This window comes from Thermobia domestica, chromosome 4, assembly GCF_964235325.1.
Source record: "Thermobia domestica chromosome 4, izTheDome1.hap1.1, whole genome shotgun sequence".
Taxonomy (NCBI): domain Eukaryota; kingdom Metazoa; phylum Arthropoda; class Insecta; order Zygentoma; family Lepismatidae; genus Thermobia; species Thermobia domestica.
This window is the reverse complement of record NC_137457.1, coordinates 174,642,763-174,665,435: the sequence shown is the minus strand read 5'-3', so window position 1 is coordinate 174,665,435 and position 22,673 is coordinate 174,642,763. Positions and strand designations below refer to the sequence as shown.

Below are 22,673 nucleotides of genomic sequence, written 5' to 3'. Positions count from 1 at the left end.
AAATTAGCCTATATGGTATACAACGTAATATGCGGTACGATAGATGTGAAATTAGCGTGTAATGCAATATCCGGTATCTGAGAACAGAAGTGTTTCAAGAAGCTAACTGCAACAATCGAGTCGCCCACTCAAACTGCGAAACTACAAGATTATTTTGTAGATAGTTAAAGGGGAAAGATACTGAGACGTAGAGAAAGCTAATTGAATAAAGACTAAAACACGAAAAAAACAAATCTTTTTGAAGGTCTCAGAGACCAGTATTATGGTTAAGGTGTTATCTATGCCTTTGCTGATTAGAGCTCCGTAGGAGTGTATACTGAAAAGTAATATTTCCTTTTAAATAAGGGAAATGCATGAAAACAATAGAAACTCGTGAGTGGGAAATGGGTCGCTAGACTTTAAAACTTCAATTTGATTATTTAGTGAATATGAAATAAAAATAAATGAATTTTAATTTTTTTCCTTTGTATGTAGGTATTGTTAATCATTAATTATTATCGTACTTCCGAAGAGAAACATCAATGAAATTTAATGACCGTGTCTATAGCGAAAAATTCCAGTCACCTCCCAAATAGTGAAAACTAACCAATAGGTTTTCTTTCAGCAAATCGATTTGGAAGGTTTGGAATGTTTAATAAAACATTAAACAAACAGTAACCTTAGACCTAGTCATGTGTGCATGTATTCAAACTTACACTAATACACATAATAATTTACGTTTAAATATTTTGTTTCTACAATTTCAGCTTTACTGTAATTTATGAAATTAAACTGAATATAGATATTTAATATATGTGAAGATACAATGTTTTTATAATACAATAGAGTAACAGTATTTACATAATATATCACTTCGCCAATACGATCTGAAACTCACATTTGTTAAACACACAAAGGCATTTATATTCCTACTGAATGTTATGCTTATTTAATTTTACATCTGTTGTTTAAACAAAATCTAAAATCAATGCTTACAAATGAATGCAAATCATCACTGGAGAAAGAAGTAACTTTTACATGTGCATTTGGATAAAGACAAAATGTTTTGTTTCCATGTATCACTAAAGGAATGATTATTCAATATTTTGATAACAAAGAGCATTGTGTCAAACATACATCAACAGTGTACAATATAGATACATTTCTTGCAAGGAAATATAACAAACTTATTACCAATAATAAGGTATACATCTTTTCTTTTTATTGACACCATAGGATAATAATTGCTCAGAAAACGGTGGGTAAGTAACGATTACGATATGAGTTACTGCTACATTACGAGGGAACAATATGTTATTATACCACGACATTTTTAATACACATAAGTGTTTTATTTATTTATTTGAAATCTATATGCTGTTCTAATCCCATTATTAATATAAATTAAAATTCGTAAACAGGTTCAAAGCCACCGAAACAAATCATCGTAGACAGGTTCAGTGAATGCGTAACTGAAAACATTCAAAATATAGCTTTATACTATCATTTCAATTATTCGAGATTAAAAAATGCATGTTCTAAATTAATTTTAACAACTATTTATTGACAACCGTATGCATATTCAACTGGTCCATTTTTCCCTTGTTGAGATGTTTCGATCGACATATATGCTTTTGCTTCAAACTCATAATGAAAATTATCTTTTCATTCCTTCTTTATGAAGATGATTCAATATTAGAGTACAATAGAAATAATATCATAAATGGATACCACTTATTCTAGCTTTGTGGCTTGTATATAATAAAATTCAAATTTTGACCAAAGCTTATGTTATCTAATAAATAATACTGTTACACTTTCGGAAAAGTACCTTGGCCTTCATTGGACGCATCCCGAAATACAATTTCTGAAACTACGCCTTATATACCTCACAAAATGAGAGGAAGTCCCATCTAGGAAGCAATGAGATTTATCCTTTCGTATTAACAATTTTAAATTGAATACATATTTTCAACTTTTAATGATTCATCTTTCACTTAGGAACTAAATTTTTAATTGTGAAATCTTGTGTTATTTCGATGAACAACTTTCACTTTTAGAAACTTAAAGCTTTACTTGACTATGTTATCCAAGTCTTATATGTTGTCTCTTCTTTCTTCTCTGCTTTACACCATATATTTCTCCATACGTAAATGCAATGTTCCAGTTCATAAGTACCTCTCTTTCTTCGTTCCGTATCCATTCTACTACTTTACATTTTCTGGCAATCCTTCTTCTCTCGTCATTTTCTGAGGTATATAAGCTGTAGTCGTAGAAACTGTATTTCATAATTTGTGTGGCGAAGGTAAAGATACTTTCTCGAAACTGTAACGCATTTATTTATAGGATGATATATTTTTTGGTCAAAATTTGCCTTTTATTGAATATCATAAATACTTTTCTAAAATAAATATTGTTAAAAGTTATAACTGTATCATTTGTTCGTTCTTACTTCTAATTTGATATAACACAATGTTAATAGTATACGTTGACCTACTCATAAATATATCTGACTAGATATGATTTAGTTACATTAGTGCCAAAGAATAGCCGTATTATGCATTTTTTGGTAATCCAGTATCATTTGGGATACATGAAGTAAAATAAAATTCTATTAGTGAACAAATTATGTTCAATATCGAGCTGATTTTCAATTGTTTATGAAACTTCAAAAATTGAAATTTACTAGTTGTTTTATCCTATGTCGCAGAGTCACAGCATTTAGACTAAAGAAGATGGACGTTAGTGACGACAGCTCTATAAAATTACTGAAAGAGAAGAAATAATAGAAGTGACATTTTCAAAATAAGTTCGCCATAATGGCCTCATTTCATAAAGTTCCATCTCCAGTAGGGTGGGCCGAAAAATTTTTTTAAAGATATTCAGGATTGAGTAGTTATCAAAAGTTGTGCATTTGTACAAAATGAAGCCATGTAAAATATGTTGATTTTAAAACAAAATTTAACCGGCCCCCCGTGGCCCTAAAGTTCCTAATTTTTTGTTCAAATACAATGATTTTAGGTAATAAGAACACTTTACCAGACAATACTATTAATACATAAAACATGAAGTACATGGTTTTAATCTACGCAAATAACTATTAAGAGCTTAACTAACTTTCATAACTACCATATTAACACACCAAAACCCTTCGTGTTGAGTCCACCTCAGAACTCTCAAACTTTAAGATAATATCACGTTTTCGCATCTGGATGCAAAATACATAACACTTTCTTTCCGAAGGCGACGCTTACATTGCTGAATTCAAATAAACTAGAAACAATATGGCTGCGAGCCTCTCTTCCTGTATTGTCTTGCCTTCGAATTAAACATATGATTTTGAATTACAACTCAAAATGCAAAACGATCATTAACCCCATTAAGAAATGAGATATACCCCATTAAGAGCCAAGCCAAATTAAGAAATTTAAGAACGGTGCTGAGAAGTTATGTGATATTTTCTCTTGCAAATGCTGCGATAGATTAACCTGTAAGTGTTGTAAATCAAGTCATATACCGCTTTTGGAGTAGGAGCTCATATTAGATCAGAGAAATCAGAGACAAATGACAGGTTGCAATGTAGATGAAGCAGAAACCCATAGGCTCAAGAGAAAGCATGACACACATATCGATTATGATGTTGCGGTACCAATTACAACAGGGTTACAATCGTTAGCCTGAATCCCGCACTTGGAACATACATTAAGTGCTTCCACCCGGAATTCAGACGATGAAGAATTCACATGAAGTTATCGTTTAGAGAATAAAATCTAAAGTAAACCTAAATAAACAATAGTGAGCCCTAAACAAATAAGTACCGCAAAAGATTTAACAGGTATATCGAATAGGTCGGCTGCTAAAATTGTATCCGCTGTTTTAGAAGATATGAATTTACTGAACAAAACTAACTAAGACAAGATAGTAGATAAAAACAAAATCCGTACGAAACTAGCAAAAAAGAAAAAGAAAAAAGAAACCCTCTACAGTGTGTAGCTACTAATTATAAGGGTCTCTATTTTGATGGCCGAAAATACCAAACTATAGTTCTAATTGACAATTGCAGTAGGCAAAGCACTGAAGAATGTGCGGAATATATCGACTTGACCGATTGGTCAGAAGTAATAGTAACGAAACCTCCAATTTCGGCTAACGTATCAATAGAAGAACCAACCGAAATGATTGTGGAAAAGAGGAGGTTTCAGTTTGTCACGTTCCCCTTCCGCACACAGGCTTTGGGGAGGTGTGTAAAGGTAGTAACATAATCTTCTTCAGAAGTATGCGGTACTGTTGCACGAGACGGTTATATTCGCGCAAAACTGGAAGCACGAAAGTATCTACCAAGCTTCGGACATAAATCTCAATATTTTGTTCCAAGATTCCGTTAAGGAGCTTTAAGTAAGAGGAGGGTGGGTAGAAGGAACTCGCTGTGTAGCCATCTCCACGTGGTGAGTTCTGCGCTGGTTTGGTGTTTGTTGGACAATTCTTCAACCTTATCTTATGTATTTGTGTCCGTACTGTTATGTCTACTAAACACCAATCAGGCGAAGAGCTGCACATCAGATCAGAACATTTAAAATCCTGGGGTCAAGTTAAAGTATTAGGAATCTTAACCATATTTCTATACATACTTAAAATAATGGTATATATTAAAAAAAATAACACTTTTTGGACCCGCAGGGCCTGGTGAAATATTTTTATCTGCCTCTGTTTTGGGGAAGAAACATAACATTATACAACTTTTGCACGGTACTCAAACTTAATTTTCTGAAAACAAATATTTCAATAATATTTTCACTACTCACAACCATATATTTTCAGTATTAACGTTCTTTCGGGCTCCCAGGACCCGGTTAAATATCTTTTTATCCGGCTCTGTTTTGGCGAGAAAACATAACATTATAAATTTTGCACGGTACTCAAACTTAACTTTCTAAAAATATATTTTTAATAATATTTTCATTGCTGGCTACTTTTTTTTTTTTCAAAATTAGCGTTCGTTCGGGTCCCCGGGGCCCGGTTAACTATATTTTTATCCGGCTATATTTTACTGAAGAAACATAATATTATACAACTTTTGCATGGTGCTCAAACTTAACTTTCTAAAAAAAATATTTCAATAATATTTTCAATATTCACAACTCTTTTTTTTTAAATAAACGTTCTTTAGGGCCCCCGGGGCCCGGTTAAATAACTTTTATTCCAGCTCTGTTTCTGTGAAGAAACATATGTTATACAACTTTTGCACGGTACTGAAACTTAACTTTCTAAAAATATATTTTAAAAATATTTTCATTGCTGGCTACTTTTTTTCTTCAAAATTAGCGTTCGTTCGGGCTCCCGGGGCCCGGTTAAATATATTTTTATCCGGCTCTATTTTACTGAAGAAACATAATATTATACAACTTTTGCATGGTGCTCAAACTTAACTTTCTAAAAAATATTTCAATAATATTTTTACCACTCGCAACTATCTTTTTTAATTAACGTTCTTTAGGGTCCTCGGGACCCGGTTAAATATCTTTTAATCCGGCTCTGTTTTGGTGAGGAAACTTAATATAACATTATACAACTTTTGCACGGTACTGAAACCTAACTTTCTAAAAAAATATATTTCAATAATATTTTCACTATTCACAACCCTTTTTTTAAATAAACGTTCTTTAGGGCCCCCGGGGCCCGGTTAAATAACTTTTATTCCAGCTCTGTTTCTGTGAAGAAACATATGTTATACAACTTTTGCACGGTACTGAAACTTAACTTTCTAAAAATATTTTTTTAATTATATTTTCATTGCTGGCTACTTTTTTTTTTTCAAAATTAGCGTTCGTTTGGGCCCCCGGGGCCCGGTTAAATATATTTTTATCCGGCTCTATTTTACTGAAGAAACATAATATTATACAACTTTTGCATGGTGCTCAAACTTAACTTTCTAAAAAATATTTCAATAATATTTTTACCACTCGCAACTATCTTTTTTAATTAACGTTCTTTGGGGCCCTCGGGGCCCGGTTAAATATCTTTTTATCCGGCTCTATTTTCGGTGAAGAAACATAACATAATGTTATACAAGTTTTGCATGGTACTCTAACTTAACTTTGTAAAAAAAAAATATTTCAATAATATTTTTACTAGTCGCAACTATTTTTTTCAAAATAACGTTCTTTGGGGCCCCCGGGGCCCGGTTAAATATCCTTTAATCCGGCTCTGTTTTGGTGAGGAAACATAATATAACATTTTACAACTTTTGCACGGTACTCAATCTTATTTTTCTAAAAAAAAAATTTTTTTGGCCGTTTTCGGCCCACTCTAATCTCCAGTAAAAACTTGGGACCAAATGTATATTGATATGAATATATTGACGATTATATCCAATAATTTCGAACACCATGTGATAAGTTAATTGGTGATTGCCTAAATATTTTTTAATTTAAAATTTTTTTATACTAATAAGGTTCTGAACTTTAAGTGAAACTGAGCTTTCTAATTCAGTACTGTTTAACGATTTAAAATGTACGTGTTTAATAAATTCACACATGAATAATCGACGATAGTTAATTGTTTAAAGTTCACTGAAAGAAATATAATAGTTTATATACTGCGCTTTATGTTGTGAAAATTTCCTACTTTCCACATGTTGTTTGTGGCATGAAGTACATATATTTGCGAATTCTGTGACAGAATGTTGTATTCTTCGCTCCGTATGTATAATTTAAAGTTTTTTTTAATTTGAAGGTATATAATAAGACATAGTAGAACTGTTAAAAATATACAAGAAAAAAGCGAAAGAATATTGATTTAACTTCTAAAACATCTGAAAAAATGTTTAGATAATGAGATAGAACATATCGTAATACATTCGCCATTATAATACAAAACTTTGTGGCATATTTGAGGTTTTGGGAAATTTTTAGATTATACGCTAAATAAATTATAATAATATTGTCTTGTTTGATCGGTGGATGCAATCTAATATTTATCTCTAGTAACTTAGTGAATGCCGAATGCAAATTTACGAATCCAATCCACTTCGCTGATCGAAAACGTCTGGCAATGGATTGGAGAACTCAACCTAGAAACTACCATGCTTTTGCTTTATTTATTCGACATAAGTAAACTACATTACTATCAACTACCAACTTTTCACGGAACAAAAATCTTCATACAAGACGGACTATACTCTAATAATTGCTTTGAATAAAAATTAAAAGAAGTCAACCACTCAAAGAAAGCCCACGCTACTCTGACGTTTTCCATCTATAGGAAAATTGCTCTGTGGAGAGAATTGCGTGATACAGTGAAATTAAAACTATGTCGGCAGTAGGTAACTAGGGGTACACCTATCCTTCCCGAAGTTGCATTGGACTATGTGCCCTTTCTACAACCAAGCCTCACCAAGCTTCCTTGAGCTATCTTTCCAGGCTCACCGGAACTGGCAGGTGCCTTCAAGACTGCCTTGAGTGAAGGGGCATCGCGCAAAATACCTATTCTCATCTTACTTGGACATTAACAAGAGAAAACACTATTTTATTCTTTGTAATCAAAGACGTTTAGTATTCAACAAATTTTATAATAAATTGGTGAAGTGAATAAATCTACGTCCATTATTGACTCTACCAAAGTCATTACCTGGTGATAGGCACCGGAGTTTTCTACGGGAGACTCTTTTTATTAACTTTTTAAAAAGGTCAGTATCAGAATCTATTTTATCTACGTTTTACTAATATCAAAATATATATAAATTATTTCCCTCACCTTTTTTTCTCTTACTTTCCTTAAGTGCGATTTATGCCGGAAACTAGATCGGGTAAACAGACATATAGATCAGGAGAGAATAACACGAATATGGCAGAGGGTGCATATATATAATTTATCCTTGCATACGCCACACTTAACGAAGTATGCGGAACTCATGCACGAGGACCCGTGCAGCTTTTTCATGCTATTTGACCATATTGCATCAATACAGGCATGGTCCCCGGCGTAAGAAAAAGGAAATTTTACAAATATATTTACAAGACACAGTACTAGATCTCGTATTACAGCTTAAAAATCAAAATCAATTTAATACCATGATCTATGACAATTTAAAATCTAAGTTAGCAGCTTTATGTAGGCCAAAGGTGCCATCGTATAGTTCGAAGTACTTACCTGGAAAAGAAGAGAAACCAACAACAGAAGAACCAAATAAACGATGCAGTAACAAAAATCTGCACTTCTTTATTTCAATTATAAGCTGTATCTCATCCTATTATTCAACTTCGTTACACTTGTACTTCTGTTCGTGTCGCAAAATGCAAGATCAACATTTTTTTCTCTTTCCTTTTTAGTTTCAAAAGTCATTTGTCATTACAAGGTCGAAATGTAATGCTCTCTTGCTTCTAGCATCCTTTCTTCAATACGAGCGTACAAAAATGTTTATTACGTCATTTTTTCTCCTTATACAGGATGTTCATAAAATCAGGCTCTTCAATACATTATACAGAGTGACCAGAAATTCACATTCTCTAATTTTCTTTTTTTGAAAGAAAAGTTTACCAATTCCAACACCGATTATTCTCTTTTCATTCGTTCCGATAATAATTAAATTGTATCAAATCTTTCATAAGTTCCGTTACTAATCAAAACTTAACCAATTGGCTAAAAGAAATCTTCACCATTAGGAAAACTGAATTCTATAGCGCCTACTAATACAACGAAAGAGAGTCTACCGATATAGACTACCCATACCGGATGTGACCGATCCTTAATGAACTGATATATTTATTAATTACAGTGATATCACTTCGCCCACTTTGAGGGAAATGACAAACTGTTATTGATCCTGCTTAGTTGGGACGGAACTACAGTGTTATTACCATTATGTGTATATTTCACAACAAACTTTTATAATGAGCATAGTGTATCACAGTGTTTATAGTGTTTTTTGCTGTCTATACGATATCCACACAGGTGTCAGTATTGTAGTGCCGACAAATATCTATCATAGCAATTGTGTATTTTCTCAAAATAATCTTCCAGATTATTTTTTCCAGTGGGGGTGTAAGGATCCTCACATCTCGACAATCGCAGTGTTAACACGTGCTATTGAGTATAAACAATCAAGCAGACAACAAGTAGACACGAAAGAAACTGAGGAACTCTAAAAGAAGACGGACCTCCCGGTAGGAACGGAAGAGGACAAATAAAAGAAAGACCACCGTGGAACCCAGATCAGTCGTCCAACTGATCGAATCACCTACACCGCCCTGAGGTCGCATTGGACTAGGGGTACACCTATCCTTCGCGAGGTCGCACTGGACTAGGGGTCCTTTCTACAACCAAGCCTCGCGAAGCTGCCTTGAGCTGAGGGGGCTATCCTTCCAGACTCACCGGAACCGGCACGTAGCTTGGAGACTGCTTTGAGAGAAGGGGCACCGTGCAAAATACCTATTCTCCTCTTACTTGGACAGTAACCAGAGAAAACACTATTTTATTTCTTGTAATGAAAGACGTTTTTTATTTAACAAATTTTATAATAAATTGGTGAATTGGATAAACCTCGGTACATTATTGACTCCACCAAAATCATTACAGTATAAATATATAACATAATTGCGGTTCATAAACACTAAAATATTCTCCGGGATATTACTAGACAATAAAACTATTGAACAGAAAAATGTATATAATTAATTATGGATTACTTTGAAAGAAGAAAATAAAATAAAAACTCTATTGTGCGATTGATGGCAAAAATACAGTTATCGGTTACCTTTTTTTCTTTTCTACGATTACTATTCCTATCTTGATAACTACAGTTGGTTTATCTATTTCTACAACGCTTACCTCTATGTACGAATCTCTTCATAATGTTGAAACTCAGGTGACAATTCCTGTATTGTTTTTCATTATAGCTCTGATTACGTGACCGTGATTTACGACTGCTTTTATTCCTGTTATTCTTACGTGTATAGTTTTGGTTTTGATACCCTTTAAATTTTGTATTATTTACGATCTCAACTGGATATATTTGCTTGTAACTACAACCATTGTCCCGTTTGTGCTTTTCCTCTCTGTGGTTCATGGTAGTGAATGCTTTGATACGCTTACGATTTCGGTCGTACAAAGCCTTGACTTCTGAATGATCTCTACTCCTCCTACTAGTGGTGTCATTGGATTCTGAGTAAACAGAATACACAAAATTATTATTTTGTATATTTCGAGATTGATTCATGACGTCTGCCTCTGGTTATGATTCAGATTCCTGCGCTTTCTTTTCGTTAGGAGTATTATTTGCTAGTTCAGGTTCCAATTCCGATGTTCTGTTGCCACTAGTGTAACGACCCAACCCTAAGTCGCTTCGATAGGCTATACGGATTGATATTCCTTGTGAATATGTTAATACAGAGCACAAAATAAACAGGATATAACAAGTAATCATAAATAATGGAAAAAACAGATATCAAATTTTCAATAACAAACTTTATTCCAACAGAGATGGTTGTGTATATAGACTAATACGTTAGATTAATATATATGCACAAAGCAACAATAACAACAAAAGAAATATATATATATATATATATATATATATATATATATATATATATATATATATATATATATATATATATATATATATAAATATAAATATATAACCCGCGAAATAATTCGTAAGTGATTTCTAAATTAAAACTATAAATTAATTTGAATCAAAAGATTGATTGTTAATTCAATCGCATTACCTAATAGCAATCTCGGTACCCCAATATGAATCTAAATTCATTTGAATATAATACTAGAAGTCAAAAAGTAATTTCTCTAAATAATTGAAAAATTATTAATAATATAATAAATCTGAAGCTAATGAGCCTCAACAATATTTCATCAATTCAAATATGTCGATCAGAGAAAAATTCTTCCTTAAATATCTAGTGAAAGTTTCAATGTTGAGTCGAAATCTATGATACCATTACTTTTGCCACCGACCGTACATCAATCATTAACTGGTGACATCAAGAACTATCACAGTTAATCATATGAATTTCCCTCCAATCAAATACCAAAAATATTTATAATACAACACTCGTTACTAAAAATTATACCTAGTCCTATTATTTTTTGGACTTGACTGTACATACTTGAAGTAACACTAGATCTCCAAATGACGTAAAATACTGACTCCACAATTACTAATCTTTATGATAATCAAACATTTGCACAATGAACCATCAAATTTAAATGCTCTTTGAAAAGTTTTACTCTTTAGTGCTCGATCTAGAATATCAATGGAAATCATTCATCAGAAATACTTTTTTTATGCACGAGTTTACGAGTCTTAATAACGCTTCAATATTCATAAACATATCCACAAGGAATAGTGGCGAACTTATAACTATTCTTCAAAATAATTCGGTTCAATACTCCCGGATTATCATTCCACCAATTTCAAAATAACACTCTGGGGAGGATTTAACTAGAATATGAAACAGATCCCTACTATGGCAATTTAAATCAAATGCAATTAGCATCCCAATCAAAGCGGAAACAACTTTAATCACAACCAGACAGGATTTGTTAACAAAGTGACCCATCTACTACTTAAATTGAAAATTCACTCACCCAAATTTTCCGTCTTCTTGTTACCTTGTTTCACGGTGTTACTATATTGGAATTGGCTTCGTTGACTAACCATCGAGAAGAAACTTGAAGCCAACAAACATATTGGTCAAACGTCACTTTTTAAATAGAACCTTTTAAAAGATTCTCGCCAAAAATTCAAACTGCAATAGTTTTGGCATACGAACGGTTACTTGCAGTAGCAGTTGAGCTCATTAAGGGAAAAACTTCCTGCGTTACAACCAAAGCAAGTAACTATCGTTTCTCAGATCCTTTCTTTTCTTTTCGCAGATTTATTGTCCCACAAAATAATGCAGAATTCGTCCTTTGGGGCAAAAATTCCCCACAAACTAACCAGATAAAAGGAAGGCTATCGTAATCAAAACGACTACACTGGTTATTAGGACAAATTCGCAACATATAAGCGGGCACAAAGTTGACCTCCTTTGGTCCCCCGCACAGCTCCTGCTTCGGCTCCTATTCTCCTGTAATCTTTCTGCTTAAAATAAGAAAATAAGCTTAACAGAAATGCTTGCTTCTGAGAAACTGCAATTAATATCATAGCACAAAACACTATTTTCCACACTTTTCTTTCCTTTTGCCGTTATTCCCAATATATTCGTTGGCCCCGTTCTATGTCCATCTAGTCGTAGAGCCGGGGGAAGTCCTCAAGGCGACTCGTTACACTAGGGAGATCGGTCACTAATTGGGATTCAAATTTCTGTGTTTCATGTTCATTAGAAGTTTCTAACTCTACTTGAGGTTCGAATTCCGGTGTTTCGTAACCAGTAGGAACATCTGATTGTAATTGGTGTTCATATTCCGCGGTTCGTTTTTAGCGCTCTCTATATGTTGGTTGTTTTCACGAAACATGTTATGTAAACCGTCTATCTTGTGACCTAATCCACTCTTTGACTCAACGTGATTCTCTTTCAATGAACACTATTCTTTTTAAACTCAGTGCGGATTTCTTTAGTTTCCTTTATGCATCTATCAAAGTCATCTTTAATTATTTTCTATAATCTAGCAAAGTTTTCTCTCAACCCTTCAGATCGAGCACGGTTCGTTGAAGAAGTAAATCTGATTTCTTATTAAGTAAAGCTAGTTTTGCTTGTGTGTATGCCATCTTGGACAAAATAGAATAAACAATCACAAAACATATGATTAGAATCACATGAAAGAAAACTCATTTCTATTTTCAAATTTCTGGTTCTAAGCTGGAAAAGATATTGTATATTAAAATGTTAATCTTATGAGTATTCGAGCACCAACGGTCTCGAATCGGGTTCCTGATGTCCGATGCCATTAATTTATTACTCGCCAAGTCGTGTCGCTGATTGGGCTGCCATTAATTTATGTAACGGCTTTTCAGAGGTGTCCTTCAACGTTCTACCCAGATAAGTCAAGATCTACCGAAATTAACCATTGGCAGGACAACGGAGCGCAGACTACATAAAGTGATTATATGAGAAATGGCGCTCGAAGCTTGATTGGCCACTGAAATGTCCTCACCGCAAAGCAATGTTCTATATATATATATATATATATATATATATATATATGATAAAAACGACCAAAGACTTCTGTCTTAAATTGCGTGGGAAAGAAGCAATACCCACACAAGAAAGAACTTATATACGTCGCATAATAAATTATAAATCGAAAAATAATTACTGTCTTTACAAAATATAGAAAGTCAACAAAAAATACTTCTATATCCTGGTGACGGTTATATAGAAACTAGGGACAATACTTTAAACAATGTTGATTAGTGTCTAGTTGGCATTTGTCGGTACGACTTTGAATGTATATATATATTTAATATCACACAAATTTACAACATGAAAAGCAACTACTTGCAAGTTATTAAAACTTTAATTTCTCACGTAGTATTATCTGAACTTCATATCAAAAACGTTGATTTTTCTGATTAGTCCAGTCAGGTCTGAAACACAGCCACAGAGGTTTGGGGGCTCCTTGAATATGTTAGGAGGGCAAGTCATTAAAAATGCTCTTACAAATATCTAAACTGTGTTATTTGTATTAATAATAGTATTTTGTATTGAGATCTGGAGGAGTAACGAAAAGTTTAGAGGGGACTGCCCCTAGCACCCACTCTGATTGCAGGCCTGAGTCTAGTAGAATAATTTTCTCGTTATATGATTTTAATTTGTTATCATTTATTGTTTCTTTCGATTTCTTAAAATTAGTGTTATGATTTTTTATGATTCATATTTTATTTCATGACACACGAATTATGTTCCTCAATTATATGATAGCTGCATACGAACGGAAGGACACGGTTATGTTGCATTCTAACTTGTATGCTCCTAACAATAATAACTGTAATTCATCTTTAAGAAAAGAGTTCTATTATGGACCTAATTAAATAATTAAATTGTCAAATTTTGAATTTTCCTCCCTTTCACCCATTGGTTAAAATATAATATTCTAATATAAATAAAATAAAGAGTTTGTTTGTGTCTTTGTTTGTCTATCTGCCTGTGTACGGCCTGGGCAGCAGACAGTAGAGCGAGAGTTAAGAAATTTTGATTTGGGGTCCCTTGGTCCAGCCATTAGATCACAACGAAACTTTTTTTTTAAAATGCGAACCAGGGGCGTCTCAGCGGTGGCGTTTACCTTGACCTTTCTGGGGACCAGATAAGTTGACCGAGAGTTACTAAATTTTGGTCACGGATACCTTGGTCCATTCTTCACACCAAGGCTAAGCGTTTTGTCAAAATTCAAACCAGGGAGGGTCTCAGTGGCGTTTACCGGGACAATAAAGGTAATATAAAATGACCTATATTAGTGTCGAATTCATAGTTTTCGTGGTCACTGAGATCAATGGTGAAACTCCAGTCGGATTAACTTCCAAATTCACCCAATCCGGTTGCGGGCCAAGGGTCACCAGACAGGGATACAAAGATATTTAAAATAGCATATAATGACCGATAGTAGTGTCAAATACATAGTTTTAGCGGTCATTCAAATGAATGGTGATACTCCCAAGGGATTTCACTTCCAAATGCAGCTCCTATGCGAAGAATGAGTATATTGAGCTAGTTAATAATAATTATTAAATGAAGCATAAAAATACGAATTAAAAATATATCGTATTTTATTAATGAGTAGTACTTATATCATGTATGAGGGAAATTTAAAATATAAGGTGACGATTTATATGTTATCTAAATTGTATCAAGTCCTCAGGACTCTTTTCCAAATTGTAAACAATTAAAAAAGTCTCATAGTTCGGGACCCACATACAACGGTAACTTACATATTAACTTCCTTTATCTTATTTAGTATTTAAAGAGAACGTGCTATTTTCCCTCGCACTAGCAACATTATAGAAGGGGAAATGTTATAAATAATATGAAGTATGGCATTGATGTGCGTTTCTAGACTTTCTCTATCTCGGATACCAGACCACCTGGTTTTTGTTCAATCGCCATGCTGTTCACAGATGTGAAAAGCGTGTTTCGCATCATGTCAGTTTCTTATGAAAAATGTAATACAAAACTTTACGCAAAGTGTGGAAATGTTACTATGTACACTCATGTCCAAAATGATTGTCGCACCTCTACAACTGTCTTCTTGTATGAATATAATTTGTTAACGATTTTGCAGGGTACTTTTAATACTGACAATATGTGTATAATCGGGAAATTTATATGTGTGGTAAATTTAATAGGAAAAGAATTATAAATATGAAAATTACAATGAGTAAAACAAAGTGTTGCTAGATGGACAAGAACGTTTTATTTTCGTTTTATTACTCTTAGTTACTGTTCTTTTGATACAAAATTTGCCACATATATGTCTTTGTCGACTACACACATGCTAATATTATAAGAAATATCGGGCGAATTCTTTATTAAATCATATTCCTACAACAACATATTTATAGACATGCGACAATAATTTTCGACATGAGTGTACATATCAAACATAATGTAATATGCTCTGAATAAAACAAAATATAGATCCTCCAAATGCTATAAAACAAAATAATACTTGAATATTGCAAAATACGCAAAAAAAAATACAATTTGATAGCATTCTTACTTCATGTGTGATACATGAAAATAACATAGTTGTTCCTAGTGGTCTACTATTGCCACGCTTAATTACATGCATGGGGAGCACGCCCAAGAGCGTTTTGTCTATTTAATGGACGGGTAACTATGCACCCTGCCTGTAGTTCCTCGATACTGGAATTGTATCTTCGTGCACGTGGTGTGCCGTCAGAATTTGTCCCCTAACATTGACTCGCATAAGTGATGTAACCCCCATTCTCTGAGGGAGTGTGATACACCCACTGCGCTGCCAGACGGAAGTCCTTAGTGTCTACCAGTTAACCCACTGGTTGAGGTAGACTGTTAGAGAGCTCGTCATACCATGTTCTGCAGGCATAACGCAAGGACGTTATAAGACAAGCTCACCTCCCGCCCGTGTTCACAGTTACCAAGATTCCTCGGTTGAGCTCCCACATGCAACCGAATTTCACGGTATGACCATAGCCTGTGAAATTCCAACCTAAATCCGGAGCCCCAGGCAATGCCCAAGGGGGCTAGTTGAATCTCGCCCTGCCTATTTCTATTGTTCAACTGGCAACCGCCTTGTCGTGTAGAGGTACCACGAACACGCAGAGATACTCCCGTATTTCATCCCGGACCCAATGGTACGTGTAAAGTCGCCATTTCAGTTTTGTGCCGGCCAATATCCTACAGAGTTTCCTCCCTTTAGCGGGATCACAACCGTTACTCAGATTGCTGGGATTGGCCCCTCCCACCCCTCCGGCAGGCAGGAATCCGATTTCCCCCGGGTAGGGTCGTCCAACCATAAGGGACTTCCTCTAATAACGGCAGAGGTACACCATACATTACCAGAGCCAATGACTTATGTAGGCCGCATACTCAACGCAGACATTGTCATTTGGGAATCGTGTCTCCCCTGGTAGGCCCGCCCAAACAATACGGGGTTGCCTATTTTTAAAGAGCTCAGAGACAACGTACATGTTGGAGCTAAGCTACAATCCGAATCCCAATGGTATGTGTGAAGCACCATTAGAAGTTACACCCTCACCTTTCATTCAGTAGGGTCTTTCAAACAATACCGAACTACCCCTTCTTACGTGAGAGGTCAACCGTACATTACCAGACCCAGTGGCTGATATATACTGTCTACCTTTAAAGACAATGGCCATTTGGGAGCCGCCGCTTCCTGGTAGGGTTGTGGCCCCTTCACTCTTGAATGTCCCGGATGAAGGCAACCAACTTCGTCAGCGCTCCTGAGGTACGAGTACGCATTCTGATACTAAGTATACCATCCCGGATCAAAGGAAGCGCATTACACTCTCTTTGAGGGCAGTACCTACATCATCGTCCCGGTAAAGCGCTGGATCCGCCCACACTCTTGGACACACCAGCTACCCAATATTTTTAGCGTGTTGGGAGAACTTTGCAGCCTTATCTCCCGGACCCAAGTTCACGGCCTAGTTGCCCATTTCACGGAATACCCGAGGGCTCACCCCCACTGGCAAAGGCGGCATTCAAAGACTACCTACCTGGATGAGGACGTGACGAGGTCACTGTTAATCTGTAAAAAATATGGAAGAATATCTTTCTCACTGTTCCTGTACCACGAGAAACTCGTGCTGGGGAGAGAAGGTTATTTTCTTTTAACTCGTAAACCAAGCAGCTCTGACCTACGTTTCGATAAATCTAGCTCCCGCACCACTTCATTTAACTTCCTTTCGCTAAACTGCTCTTGTTGATCTAATACTTTTGTGTTCGTGTAATTGTCATGACTCTCTGCGCACTGGTGAACAGAGTCCTTAGATTCCATGTTTACAGGAGATCTTCGTATGGGCACATCGCCACTGTAAGGCTTAGGGCGGATAGCTGAACGTAAGTTTGCATGTTTCAATGACACTTTGTTCTTCGTGTCTCTGCTAATAATATCACTCAAAGAAGAATAACAGTCTGTTTAGTGATCATAGGGTTTTATCGCCTAGGTGGGGCGACAGTGGAGATTGACTCGAGTGCGGTCAGCAAAGGGTCACTGGTACGACAAATCAACAATATTCAAGGAATTCGGATTATTTTGGTAAATATTATTTTTTAAAAAAATAATGTTAACTCAGATATTTAAATAATGATCAGGCTACGGCTAAGTAAAATTATCAGTAATGTAAAATATTTTCTAGGATTATTGAATTGGAACTCTCTCCAGCCCTCTGTGACAGAAGCTTTTATCGTGGAAAACTTACGAGTTCTGCTACTACTTACTTGTTATCCGTATAATAGTTTGGTACAAACTAAAGAAACATCAGTACAATTCAATAACATTTCTATATTCCTATTCCGTCCAAGAAATGATCAAGTAATACCACAATAACTGCAATACTAAAATTATCTGGTTATTTTCATGCCACTTAATAATAACCGGTTAGCATCACGAATAAAACTTTACACTTACTTTCCAATCAATAACAGGATAAATATATTTTCCGTCGTTCATTCTGTGTTAACCTTATACAACAACTGTGTTAGTTAACTGTCAGGGACGTAGCCATGAAGGGAGCTCAAGGGTCCCCCCTCCACACAATGGCAAAAGAAATCTTAATAAAATTGAAATCTAGGCTATCGTTTATCGGTTTAGACTGAAAACAGTTTTTAAAAAGGCATTACAATGCAATGTTAAGGCTTACGTTTTCCAAAACGTTTCAAATGGTACTGCAGGACCTTGTGTACTCAGAGGGGAGGAGGAGGATGGCTGGCTGGGTCCCTGTAAAGTATTACAATGTCAACAATACAAACCGTTGTCGTGTCCAAAAAATAGTAATTCTCTATTTTTTAAATATTTTTCTATTTTTAAAAAATAATTTTATATTTTTAAAAAATAATTTTCTATTTTTTATATTTAAATAAAAATTCTCGCCCATTGACATTTTGGTAAGTAAAAGGTGATAAAGACGTATTTACGCTCAATAATGGCCCAGGAAAGGCTTAATTCATTGGCCATAGCAGCCATTGAAAATTATGAAGCCAGAAAGTGAAATTTCAAAGAGATATAGTTCAAAATTGCCCACAAAGAAGTGAGAGGAATTCCATTTAGGTTTGAATAACGTATGTAAATGTCATCATTGGAGCCCGGATTTCCATGCACAAACAAAACTCGAGATATGCATGAAAATATGCACGAAAAATATTTAGAATATGTACTAAAATTTGCACTAAAATTTAACATATACACTGCAATATATTCTAAGAAAGTAAAATTATCTTAATTACTTCTGTTGTTATAAACTATGAAAGTCCTCCTTAATTTTCTTCTCTATACCTTTTGCGTTTATGACTGAGAAATGTTTTGTAGATTGAAAAGTTCCTCCTACATCAGCAGAAGCTACTCGTGCATGAGAAAAACAGCGAATTTGAAAACAATCGAAAGTGAATTTACCTAGGAATGTGAGCAACAAACTCAATGCCATTTTAAAAAGAATATCTTCGTCTGTGTTTTCAAAGTGATTCAGCTCATTTTCATATAGCCTATGTTCTTGTGAAGTATGCTAGCATGCAGCAAAAAAATTAGGAAATATACAGTATCTTGAAAAGTTTACGAAATACGCACGCACATCGAAATTCACTCAAAATGTGCACTTATATGCCCTAGTATTTGCGTCTCAAACCAATTCTTACAAGAACGTCGAAAAAAGAAAATACTTTCTATACGTTACGTTATGTTTATACAAACGTGCATTTTGCATATAAATCCGGACTCTAGTCATTATGCAGTTAATTTTGCTCATTTCTATTGTAATTTATTAGTATTTCAATGTTATCATATGATCATTACATTACATGTTTTGGAACAACGCATCGTTAACATTGTCTGGCAGAATACACTTTAACTAACCATATATTTTGGTTTTGTACATAAATTATAGTTGTAGGATTGAATTGAAGCAAATGCAAATAATTACAAACGTCACCTGAAAAAGTTACTTTATTGTTCCAACGCTATGATAAATTTCCTGAAAAATCTCTGTGTTAATCGCAAGGAAAGAAAAGTTTATGATAATTAATATAATAATAATAATAATAATAATAATAATAATAATAATAATAATAATAATAATAATAATAATAATAATAATAATAATAATAATAATAATACCAAAAGTCAGAAAATTACAGTTTTGTTATCACACATTGGGTTTTAATATTTGTATCGTTGTTTGCATATTCTATGCTATTACTGTGTTGATCTGTAGGAATTTCAAAATTAACAAGAATATCACTCGATTTCATTAAATCAAAACCATGTTTTCATTAACTTTTAGGTTTTAACTACAAAAGCCCTTCAATTTGAAGAAAATGGCATAAAACAAACTTGTTTTATCTTACATTATGACGTTACATTCTATATTTAAATCTATTAGTGCAGAATAAACTGGTCGTTTTCATAGCACACTGAGAAGGCGCATTGAAATTCTTGCCCCGGGCGCTTACAACCGACGGGACGGCCCTGATCCAATACATTGGAATTCCATACGACAATCATTTTCTTTTATCATGTAGCCACTGATTAATATTAACAAGTAACGTGGGACACACTATTTTAAGTGTCACGATTTATTTTGATATTTTACATGAACATCAAAATATGCAGAATAACATTGTTTCTACTGTGCAATAATGTTCTACTTTGTTTCTTGGGAGTATAGAGTCCACAAGTGTATAACAAATATGTCATTTAAAGACCTTCCACAGCGAAACATAGTCTTATCAATCTTAACTCCTACTTAGAACACTGTCCGTATATATCACAGCACATGAACACATCACTTTCCCGCGAAGCGTGGATGAGTGGTGACGGTGCACGTGTTTCACAAGTTACAAAAGCAATGAGTTTGCCTCTAGGCAGTAACATTTGCAATTACAGTAGAGCGTCGATTATCCGATCGTCGGTCAACCGAACGACCGCTTAACCGAACTGTGTAGTCGCTCGCACCTGTTACTCTCCCACCCTACCGTCCATCATCCCCCTCACTCCCAAACCAAGTTTCCCACTGTAGTCGCCGCACTGAGCCACCGCTGGCGGAACATTGCTTCTAATGGGGCCTTCATAAGGCGCTGCTGACAGGCCAAGCCGCCAGTCGCTGTATTTCAACAATCAGCACACTTCTTTTTATGATTAAATTTACTGTACAGTACTTCGTTTTGACTAATAAACATGCACAGTTCGATTATCCGAACAAACCAGTTTTCCGAACACCCATATCCTCCAATTACTTCGGATAATCGACGCTCTACTTTACATAAATTAAACTAAGTAAGTTTTATGCAATTTAATATAATGTATAATCCTTTTTATATAGTACCAATATTTGGATTATACGATCTGTGTGGAGGTTTGATGTAATTTGTTGTTATAGAATCAGAACGAAACACAAGGAGGAAAATTGAGTACACACTTTGGTATTACAGGCTGAAATCAATAAGGCGATGCTTCCAATTTATACGGAAGTAATGAAGTTTTATGTCTTCGTAAGAGGTAACTGAAACACGATAAAAGAACCGACGGTGAAAAAGATATCACAGCGGGTTGCTTGCGAAATCCGACTAGTATGGTATAAAGCTTGTGTCCCCTACAGTATAGAGAAGACGATATTTGGAAAAGTAAGAGATTATCGCAATAAGTTTAAAACAATTTTGAGGACTCACGAAAAGTGGATAGTCAAGTTAAAGACTTTTTTATTTGTAACAAAATACATATTGTTTTATATCTGTTCGCGAAAATGTCAAGATTGGAATGAATGTCAGTAGGTAGAAATGAATGTCAAGGAGAAGAAGGTATCAGTTGAAGAGACAAAGAATTCCTCAGAGATCACAGGACTGAAAAGAAGATGATGATCGGAACTAATGAGATCTCTCCAACAACACTGAGAAGGAGAAAAACAATGCGTAAAAAGTGAAGAATGGCGAAATATGAAGGTAACAACGCAGATCAAAGAAAAGTCAAAAACTCCTGCTGATGACAGTGACGTGATATCTATTACTTCCTTCGAGTCCGAATATGAATTCATTTCACTGCCAAAGAATTTCATGGCACATAAATCTCTCACTTAACAATAAATACGCTTTCCCAAGTCTAGTTCTTGAATTTGACCGACGTGGAGTATCAGACACAGCAGCTGCTGTTGCTGAGAGTTCAGTCCCTAAAGATGATTGCGGCCTGACGAAAGATGATACATCCAGGGTGAGCTATCTAAACATGATCAGTAGGCAAAGAGAGAGAATGGGGATTGTGAAGGCTGAGCGAGGAATGTTGTAGACAGCTCTCTATTTTGACAGCCGGAAAGAATAAAAATTACTGAAGAGAAGAAAGGCACGAAGTTCTATAGACGAACTGTAAGAGGAGAGCACAAAAGTTGGTTAACGGACGGAGATCATCACACCTTGATCACGTTTACCCTGAATCAAGAGATGAAGCAAGCACAAGCATGCACTTTTCGAATATATTCAATTATCAGGATTTGAACTGAATATGTATGCTTAATGCCATTAATTATGATGGAGCAGAAGGTAAACACCGGAGTGTAGAATGGAGTTAACACTAGAACTGAAATGAAACTGGAATATCTGGTGCAATGGCTAATTTGTATGCTTCATCTAAATAAATTACCACTCCAAGATTGACTTAGTAACCTAAATAACTAACTAACTAACTAACTCTATAACCTATGGAACCCGGAGGTTCAATGCCGCGTTCACAAAAGCTCTCCACTGACTTCTATCCTTAGCTCACTGCATCCGGTTTCTATTTTGTATTCCAATCTCTGCAAGATCCATCTTAATATTGTCCTCCCATCTGCGCCTACGTCTTCCTAATGGTCGTTTTCCGATTGGTCTTCCAATCAAGACTTTGAAAGCGTTTCTACTTTCTTCTATTCTAGCTACATGACCCGCCCACCTAAGCCTCCAAGACTTGAAGACCCTAACAATGTTGGGTAAATCGTATAAAGGACTTAGTCACCTACATAGAGATATCTCCAGACTGATGTCAGTCACAGGTCCTCTGGGTAA

General features: G+C 35.0%; 1 protein-coding gene across 1 annotated transcript in view; it reads left to right on the top strand.

Annotated features, from left to right (window-relative positions):
- The first annotated feature begins 1,113 nt into the window (after positions 1 to 1,113).
- Positions 1,114 to 22,673, top strand: part of LOC145683832 (hemolymph lipopolysaccharide-binding protein-like) — a 77,627-nt gene continuing 56,067 nt past the window's right edge. The window contains exon 1 of the mRNA XM_081755428.1: positions 1,114 to 1,183. The gene's annotated coding sequence lies outside the window, so the exon portion shown is untranslated. The remainder of the gene's footprint in view (positions 1,184 to 22,673) is intronic.